The sequence below is a fragment of the Sycon ciliatum genome, chromosome 1 (genome assembly GCF_964019385.1).
Source record: "Sycon ciliatum chromosome 1, ocSycCili1.1, whole genome shotgun sequence".
NCBI lineage: Eukaryota > Metazoa > Porifera > Calcarea > Leucosolenida > Sycettidae > Sycon > Sycon ciliatum.
In genome coordinates, this window is record NC_088643.1 from 6,962,681 (window position 1) to 6,972,604 (window position 9,924).

The 9,924-nt window shown below is 47.0% G+C and overlaps 1 long non-coding RNA gene across 1 annotated transcript; it reads left to right on the forward strand.

Annotated features, from left to right (window-relative positions):
* The first annotated feature begins 7,951 nt into the window (after positions 1-7,951).
* Positions 7,952-9,667, forward strand: LOC135811603 (uncharacterized). The gene is made up of 2 exons (XR_010552666.1): positions 7,952-8,431; positions 9,339-9,667. It is a non-coding gene; the product is annotated as an uncharacterized LOC135811603 (long non-coding RNA).
* The last annotated feature ends 257 nt before the right edge of the window (positions 9,668-9,924 follow it).

Sequence of the window (9,924 nt, forward strand, 5' to 3'; positions counted from 1 at the left end):
CAATGGCGTCTATCCTCATTCTATCATCCATATGCTCCTGTAGTAGCTCACACTGTACCCCATCGTAACCCCACAGTCCCCCTGCAATGTGTTGGTTTCCTTACTTGCGCAATTGCTAGACTGATTTTATATGATTCTGGACTGATTTGAATCATATTATCTTCCTTATTGGCCATGGGCCATCGTGGAAATAAGGAATATTATTATTATTTTAGAATTGCGATCAACAGAACGAGCTGAACCGACATTTCACAAAGGCTTTTATTGTATTAAAAAAACGAGTGGATACGAAGGCAGTGAAGAACATGGAAGAAAGAAAAAATGTGATATGGAGAAAATGATGAACAACAAATCGTACTTCGAACCAGTTTTCGCACAACACTCCTCAGGAAGCTACGTTGTACTAATGAAAAACAATCCAGAAAGATACTACTGTAATAAAGAGAAATGGAGTGAGAAGAAACAACACCTATGAAAATGATAATCCTAGCACTAAGATAATAACAGGAAAAACTGCGAAAGCACTTAACGAACTTGTAAAGACTACTAGTATACTGTGACACAAGATATGACACCATGGCCATGGTGTTATTACCTTAGTGCTAGGATTATCATTTTCATAGGTGTTGTTTCTTCTCAATCCATTTCTCTTTATTACAGTAGTATCTTTCTGGATTGTTTTTCATTAGTACAACGTAGCTTCCTGAGGAGTGTTGTGCGAAAACTAGTTCGAAGTACGATTTGTTGTTCATCATTTTCTCCATATCACATTTTTCTTTCTTCCATGTTCTTCACTGCCTTCGTATCCACTCGTTTTTTTTTGAATACAATAAAAGCCTTTGTGAAATGTCGGTTCAGCTCGTTCTGTTGATCGCAATTCTAAAACTATTGTCGCCTCGACGCCCATTTACATATTTTTATTATTATTTGCATTTTCGCGTCATCGTCAATCAAATGATTGATGATTTCGCTTATGCTGAGTGGTGGTAAACAGAAATCAAATATGGAAGATGCTATCATGCTGATGTCAAGGCAGAAAACAACATGAGGGACGGAAAAAAAACAGGATACGTATGGATATCGCATGCGATACGTTATGATAGTTATTGCATGTTGATATTGTGATAGATGGTGTAATTCTATTGCTACAGTTTAAATACTGAGGGAGTTGATAATCATAATGGTATTATGGTATTCGGGTAATATAAGATAGTGTTTGGATGTGTGATGATATTATATTTCCAGTTGATATTGAGTTACACATTATTTTGGTTGTTGTGATTGGCTTTTAGAGAACAAGAGAGAGAGAAAGAGAGAGAGAAAGAGAGAGAGAAAGAGAGAGAGAAAGAGAGAGAGAAAGAGAGAGAGAAAGAGAGAGAGAAAGAGAGAGAGAGAAACATAGGGAGATGAGCAAATGAAGGAGATATATCCAGTTGATTTGACGTTGCACTGTCGGGCTAATGTGGGATTACAAGTACATTGGTTTGTAACTAGTTGGCTGAACATATTGCCTCGCACACAGCCTTCCAGCTCTTACGACAGGCAGCTGTTGCCCGGAGCGAATGGAGATCTCCCAGAGTCAGGAGTCTACCCTGCCCGGCTTTCTGCAGATCTTGATGCAGCATGCTGGGAAGAGTGACGCGTGGCCGGCCAAGCCCTCTGGTGCTGTTGTTTGCGAAAAAGATTTCCATTGACAATACTGCGGGGGTTGATGAAATAAAGAATAATAAAATAATAAGTTCGAGCCAGAGTGATTCGAAGTTGTTCATCGTGATGTTTGTTTTGTGTTTGTGTGGGATGGATGAGTGAACATACATGTACATGGCGACTCCTCCGCCTCTAAAGTGCTGCTGATCATGCCTATAAAGGGAGTCTGGCTCTAGGGGGTTTGCCCAAGTTTCACATATGGCGATAAGACTGGGTCTCTGTTCTATGGCTATCTGCGGAATCTCGTCCATTTTGTTGAACAAGCTGCGAGCGTTGAAGCTCAGGAAATTGAAATTACTAGTCCCGCTGAAAGAGCAATCGTATGAAATATGATTTGATTGCGTGGCATTGTGGGGGAGAAAAGATTGTGTACTATGATGAATGGCAGAACTAGGCATGGGTGCAAAAATGAGAGGTAAATGTGCATCAAAGCGGTAAGTTTCGCAAGTCACTTACTGCAGGACATGTTGGCCACTCCCAGGAGATTTTCGCTTCCGTTTTTTCCGTTGCTTGGATCCAGTAGCGGTGGCACTCTGGTCCCGGTCAAGTGTGACGCTAGGGCGTGAACGCTTGGACCTGTTGACTTCCCACCCACCAGAATCAAGATCATCGTCGCTATGGCCTCCCAGCTGTGGGCCTGGGGCTGTACATGCATCGCTGTCTGCCTTCTTGGCCTCCCTGTCGGAGTCGCAGGGCAAGTTTGACGGCTGCTGGTTCTCAAGCTCGGATAAGCTTTCGTTGTCGTCTGATATTTCAGCACCAGCAGGAAAAGGCAACTCTTCAGACTCAGAGGAGCTGGGGTTGTTCTTGTCAGCTGCTGGTATTAGTCGTATCACAAACAGGCAGCTCATGATGCCTTCTTACATACACAAAGGCAGCGCGCCTTAACCTGCAACAATGCTCAAATGCCCGTAATGGCCAGTAGGCTCCCGCGGATTATGCTCGCGAAATAATGGAATTGTGCTTTCATGGATACTCGCATTATGCTCGCAAAATCTTTATATTATGCTTTGTCACGCGGCGATACATGCTCACTTTGTTGTACTTATGGAGCCTCAAAGTTCGGAAAATTGTGCGTTTTCATACTTGCAAGTGGCCATAAGTACAACAAAATGCAAGAGTATCCCCTTACCAAGGTGTCCATGCATGCTAGAGATCAACATTGAAAAGAGAAAAAAAAACTTCTTCTATTCTGAGTAGTCATAGGTTGACTTCTTTTTTTAAACGATTTTTCCAATGCCAAATTAGTTTGTGTTACGTTGGAAATTTATGACGTTCAACTGCCTTAGTAATTAAATCGTCATTCTCGTCCAACCGATGTCAACCTCACCCTGCGAATAATCAGCTCATCTCTCCCGTACCTCCACCTCTCTTTCCATCATGATCGAACATCAGCTATACCTCATTTTTTTAAATTATCATAGAGCAATATCCATAGCCTGCAATCATGGCTGCTAAAATCCAGAGGTCATGCCTTCGTATCATGCATAATGTACATATACGCAGAGTTTTGCGGACTACCCATCACTATCTCGTCCGCCCCGGGATACCTGATAAAGGCTTATTCACTCGCATCTTCTGCTACATGTACTGTATCAGTTTGAGAAAGAACTTTGAAGAAGACGAGTTCGAGCATACAATAATGTATTGCCATGATTTCTACCCTGCTTTTCATTGAAAACACTATCTGCATGACCTCCGAACCCTTTACCATGCAGACCACCAGCACTGATCAGGTGCATTGTACACAATAGTGCAGCCTAAAGTGATCGAGGACAGTGGGCCCTCAGGCACGGAGTGCTCGGACGCAGATGACTTTCAGCAGCATGGAGGATGTCGATCCGGACACATGCCAGCCAAGCCTGTGCCCAACGCAACCCCTGCATTGGACTTGGAGGCCATCCAGGATGATTCTTGGCAGTTGGTGGCTCAAGAGCCTCACCGCAAGAAGCGAGTAGTTGTCTTTATTGGCAATCTTAGTTCCCAGTGCAATGACCAACGGCTAAGCGAGTTCATCACAACACGCTCCACCGCAGTACACCAGACAGTTGCAGTTCATGATTGCAGTGTCCGTGAAAACAAGAAGGGAATGATGACAGGAAGAGTAACTGTTGATGCTGATGCCCTCCCCACAGTCACCTCTGTAAACTTTTGGCCTAGACCACTGTATGCGAGGGAGTGGACATTCCATGAAAAACGTCATGGGCCAGTGCCAGGAAAGGGAAATGGACAGTCTGTGCTGTCGAAGAAGTCAGGCAAGGACTCAGCCACTCACAGCTCCGACCTGACACCATTGCCTCCCGACCGCAAGCGGCGGCATGGGGACTCACCTGACTCCGGCAGCCCACTGCTCAAGAAACTGGACGAAGACCACCAGCAGCAAGAGTCTGCCGAGCAACAACAACTGAATGCAGACGGCCAGCAATCATGAAGCTCCTCCTGACCAATGCAGGCGGGCTGCTGTCCAAATTCGGAGAGTTTCAGCACACCCTGTTGCTCTCAGGTGCGGATGTTGCCATAGTGACTGAGACGAAACTAACAGTGGATAAATGCTCTCACAGTGCATCTATGATCCCGGGATACTGTGGCCCGATTCGCCGAGACCGAACAGAACACGGAGGTGGCATTGGAGTCTGGATCAAAGCCGGCATCGCGTACCAGCATCTGGATCAGTACCAGTCTGCTGAATTCGAAACAGCCTGGCTCACCGTTGGCCAGTGCAACAGCAAAACTGTCATAGGTGCAGCCTATCGCCCTGGTTCCTGCGCTGACAATGATCTGGCTCTACTCGAGCACTTAGACCAAAACATAGATACCATGCGGCAGCATGGTAAGCACATGATTCTGGCTGGAGATTTTAATGTTCACAGCACGTCCTGGCTTGGCAGCTCTCGAACGACAATCGCAGGGGAGTTCTTGGAAGAAATCAGTGCAACACTGTCTTGTCCAGCACGTGACCCAGCCAACCCGTGGGCCAAACACATTGGATCTCGTCTTGTCCGACTTTCCTGGCACTGTCCACACAGCAGTATCATCTCCCATCGGGCGCTCTGACCACTGTGTAGTATTGTCTAACTTTCAGGAAATCACTCCTGTACTGGAGCGGCCAACAAGTAGGAAAGTATGGCGTTATGGCCAAGCAAACTGGGGCAGGCTGAGGGCACATTTCCGCAGCTTTGACTGGGCTGCTGTCGTCTGCGATGTCCCCGAACTTGCATGTGAACAACTCACAACTGTAATTCTGGATGGAATGGACACGTTTATACCATCTAAGACCCTGACAGTACGGACGACAGACCCTTGTTGGTGGACACCTGAGTGCAGCACTGTAGTTCAAGCAAAGACTCGTGCATGGAAACGGTGGCGTCAGCACCCCGATGATGGAGATTTGCGAGCTTCATTCATCGACCTAGTGGCCCGAACAGCTGCTATTTTGCTGCGTGCCCAATCATCACATGATGCTCGTGTCAAAGCTAAGCTCAGCTCAGGCTCACTTAACGACAAGCAATGGTGGTCCAACATGAAGAGAGCTGCTGGGATGGAACGTGCCTCTGAGATACCTCTGCTGAAGGACACCGACGGCACAGAGTATCCAACTCGCCAAGCCAAGGCCAATTGCCTCGCCAGGTACTACTCCCAGAAGTGTAGCCTTGCAGATGATGACATCTCTCCAGACGATCTGCCAGAAATGCAGCATTTGGACCGCCATGGTCTTGACCGCATCCATTTCCGGCTTGCTGATGTACGCCGCCGTCTAGCCAAGCTGAATACATCGAAGGCAACAGGACCTGACAATATTCCAGCAAGAGTCCTAGCTCAGTGTTCCAGTGAGCTTGCAGAACCAGTCACCAAACTGTTCTCACTCTGCTTTCGCCACGGTGTTCAACCTACCAAATGGAAGCTGGCCCATGTGGTTCCAGTCTTCAAGAAGAGCCCCCGCTCGGATCCCAAGAATTACCGGCCAGTCTCACTACTATCCATCCTGTCAAAAGTAATGGAGAGTATAGTAAACAAGCAGCTCGTGAATTATCTGGAGCGTTTCAATATTCTGCCCGACAGTCAATATGGCTTTCGGCAAGGAAGAGGCACGTGCGACATCCTCACTGCTTTGCACACTGAGTGGGTCAAGACTATCAGCGATGGAGGGTATGCTCACATGGTGGCGGTGGACATAGCAGGAGCATTTGATCGGGTATCACACTCTGGACTGATTTTCAAAGCCAAGAACGTTGGCATTGGTGGCTGCCTGCTGCACTGGCTGCAGGATTACCTCCTGAACGCAAACTATCAGTCCTGGTCCACGGCGACTCATCCTCCCCGGCGCCCATAACAGCAGGTGTGCCCCAAGGCAGTATCCTTGGCCCGACACTTTTCCTCTTGTATGTGTCTGACCTGGATCAGTGCCTGTCTCCCGAGACGCGACTAAGTTCCTTTGCAGACGACACAACCCTCTACAGCCTCATCCGCACGCAGGACAATATGAATGACATGACTGCCGCCTTGCAATCCAGCCTCAAGCGTCTTGAAGAGTGGGGAGAACGCTGGCGCATCAGATTCGAGCCCTCTAAATCGCAACAGCTGCTGATGACTACGAAAGCCACACACCCTGCTGTCCCTGCCATCAAGTTCGGAGGTATCGCGGTTCCGGAAGCCAACACCATCAAGCTTCTTGGAGTGACATTTGACGCCAAGCTGTCATTCCGGGATCACTTGCACTCAATTGCGACACGTGGCTGCCAGAGACTGGGTGTTCTCCGTCGGGCTTGCCGGGTGTTAGATTACCATAGCCGGCTTTGTGCGTACAAGGGATTTGTGCGACCCATCCTCGAGTATGCTCCCCTTGTGTGGATGGGAGCTGCATCCAGCCACCTCGCCCGACTCGACCGTGTACAGAAACGTGCAATGGCCATTATTGGCCCTGGTGCCCTTCTCCAAAGCCTGTGCCACCGCCGGATTGTATCTGGGCTGGTATACCTGTACAAGCTCCAGTGCATCCCAGGACCACCCCAGCTCACCGCCATGATCCCCCCTCCAGCCAACCATGTAGAAGCTCGGCGCACCCGGAGTCAACCCCCTCCTGGCCAGCAGCACCATGTGCAGCTGCAGCAAGTCCTGGACAGGAGAGCACCTGCCTATGCTTCTCGCTCCTTCCCGTTTTCTGTAGTCTCAGTATGGAATAGCTTGCCAAGCGAAATTGTAAGGGCTCCACTCAGCTTGAAGCGGCTCCACACGTTCAAAGTAGATGTCCATAAGTATCTCACGCACCAACACTGGCTGATGGCTACCGACTTCTACGGATGAACTCTTGACTGTGGCACGGGCCATGTTCCTTGGTTCGGCTATGCTGATGATATTGGGCTTCATTTACCTTTTATTATTTAATTTTTTATTATTAATTTATTATTTAGTTTGTCTTGTTTGTTATGATTTCTTGGTTTTCCACCCGGCTTAGTTATAATTTAAATTATTATTTGGTGCAGCTTTAGCGCTATGTGGTTTATTGTTTTCCTTTTTCTTAATTTCGTATTTAGCGCTTTTGGGCGTCATTATTTTCTTCTCATTATTTCGCACCAAGTTATTATTTTGTGGTATTCTCTAGCTTCTGTTTGTTTGCAGTTGTTCTTGTGCAACCCCCCCCCCCCCACACACACACACACATTTTTCGATGCCTAGTTGCAACGCTGACGCCGAGACCTCTGGTCGGTTGAGTTGCTCCCAGCACATCAGCACGTCGTCCCTACATCCCCTATGTTTTGTCCTTTTCCTCGTTTCTTTTTGTTCTCCACCTGTTTTCCAGTAGGGCTGTGTCAATAGTAAAAGAAAAAAAAAAAAGCCTACATACTAGAACTGTGGTACAATCATGTAGTTATGCTCCTACCTCCGAAAGGATTCAACTCTCAAATTATGCCAATAGTTATGCTGGCATAATCCGCCGGTGCCTAAAGAGCCTAGTAGGCAAGAGGTACACAAATGGAAGAAATATAGGGCTGTTTCGTTAAAGGGGAACTCCACGAAAAAATGAAACTTTGATAGCCTGTAGAGTTTCGGGCGCTGAGTCGAATGGTCTTGGTCCGAAGCCTCTACGACGAAGCGTTCTTGAGATATTTCACTTTGAAATTGCAAAACGGGGGCCGCGCCCTGACGTCATGCGGCCATTTGGTTACATCATCACGGGCTGCCTACGTCATTGTGGCATAGTCGTTTCTCTTCGCCAGTCTACAACAAGCACTAATTATTATTTTAGTTGGTATTTCAAGGGAAGATGGGCGATTCCGAACAATCCTCTGTCCCCAGCAATGAAGGCAGCGATGCTGAGGCCAGTGAGGACGACCAACAGCCCACCGCCGCGTATGGTTGGGGCAGGGAGCCCAGATACTCTGCTGAGGAGCTGCCATCGCGTGTAACAAATGTTGAGGAAGAAGATGCGTCAGCAGCTGCGTCCGACAGAAGACGAGTAGCTTGGCCACCAGAATCTCGATTCGTTTGGGACTCCGACTGGTGCGAGCGTGGACAAAAGTGTATAGCCATGCCCAGCCCGCGGGAATGATTTTGCTGGTAGGATGCTGCCGTCGCTGTCGACAAGACGGCCCAAGGTTTCTTGCGTAGCGGACCTCGCAGATTACGAGATCGTATCCTTGCATTAGGCTGTGCCCATCACTGCTCTTCGAGGTTATCTCGACATGCAGAAGCCGCCAATGCCAGTGACAGAAGAGTCTGACATTAGGTAAGCCTCAATTAGTTTGCCTTGACTTGTCTTGTGAGGATCGCGTATCAGCATGATACACTTATTCTTATTTTTTGGGGGAAATTTATTGTTGTCAGGCGCACTACAGTAGGCGTCGCACAAGAAAGACATTGTACTGGTAGTTATCACAAGTTTCATGCATGACACAAACAAATTTCTCTTTGCTCCGAGTATGTCTTGACTTATCTTATGAGGATCGATGCGCGTAATGTTTTGTGTGTAACTTATTGTTGTCAGGCATAGCACGAACAACGTTGTTCTGTACTATCGTGCTATCACAAGTTTTCATGCATGACTCACATTTGTCTTTGTCATTTTCCCTTGGATTGGTACAAGATCTACAAAGTATGGTAGGTAGTGTTCTGTTGGTGAAGAGAGCACTGCACACAGTTTATGAGCACCATGGGTGCATTTGATCACACCCGAACCCATACTTTATCGTTTCAAGCGATAGACTTTGTCAATAAACTCGTTTTCTAGTATACCATGGCATGCAACGTACAAGCGTGGGGTCAAGAAAGCGTACACCAAAATAATGCACAAATTCTGGCAGGAGAGTAAGAAATCTGTACTTTCTGACCAAGACATCTCTGTACTAGTAGGTAATCGAACGCGTCCTAATCAGTATTCATCCCCCAGATCATTGGAATTCGATTTGAAATCAGCAATTATGGTAAATTCTACAAGACCCTCCATCTTTGTACCAGTGGACACTAAATTAGTATGGCGCGCGCACTGAAAGTGCAGGTAGGTACCGGTAGGTGCAATACAGCGCATATGTAGAGTAAATGAGTATTTGACTATAATAATTATTACGGTACAGCAATGTGGTATGTGTACAAGCACTCATCATACACATTCCATATGACATTCTGTGTTTGTGTAGATCTCTACGCTATGCGGCACACAGGCAGTACACACTATGTACACGGCAAATTGGGCAAGCACGTTCGTTGTCGTCTTCCAGCCTGCGTTGTGAATACCATCAGGCAAAGATATCCAAATCCTGCACCACCTCAGCCTTCTCAGGAGGCTTCCACCTGGAGTTTGGCAGGGAAACACGCTTCTCCAAGGCAGGAACATGGAGGTTGCCATTTGCAACCGCTACCACCTCACACATGAGCTTGTCAACATACTCATAGCTCTTTCTGTCGTATAATTTTCTATTTGGCCACAGTCTTCTTTATGCTTTGAGAACTGGACTTTATACCTTCCTATCGCGGTCTTTTTGGTTGTGCTGTGGCGACGGTTGACATTGACGTCGTCAAGAGCTGCGAGATGTGCGTGTCCAATCATCCCCAGAATTGAGAAACGAATGCGTTTGAGAATGTAGTTTGGCATGACACTGTGATATACCTGCATGGCAAAAAGAATGTGGAGAAAACACACTTGCTTAGACAATATACTGCTGTATGAGAAAATGGAAACTTCACCGTACAGGACGACTCTTGTTCTCAATTGCATTGTTCGTT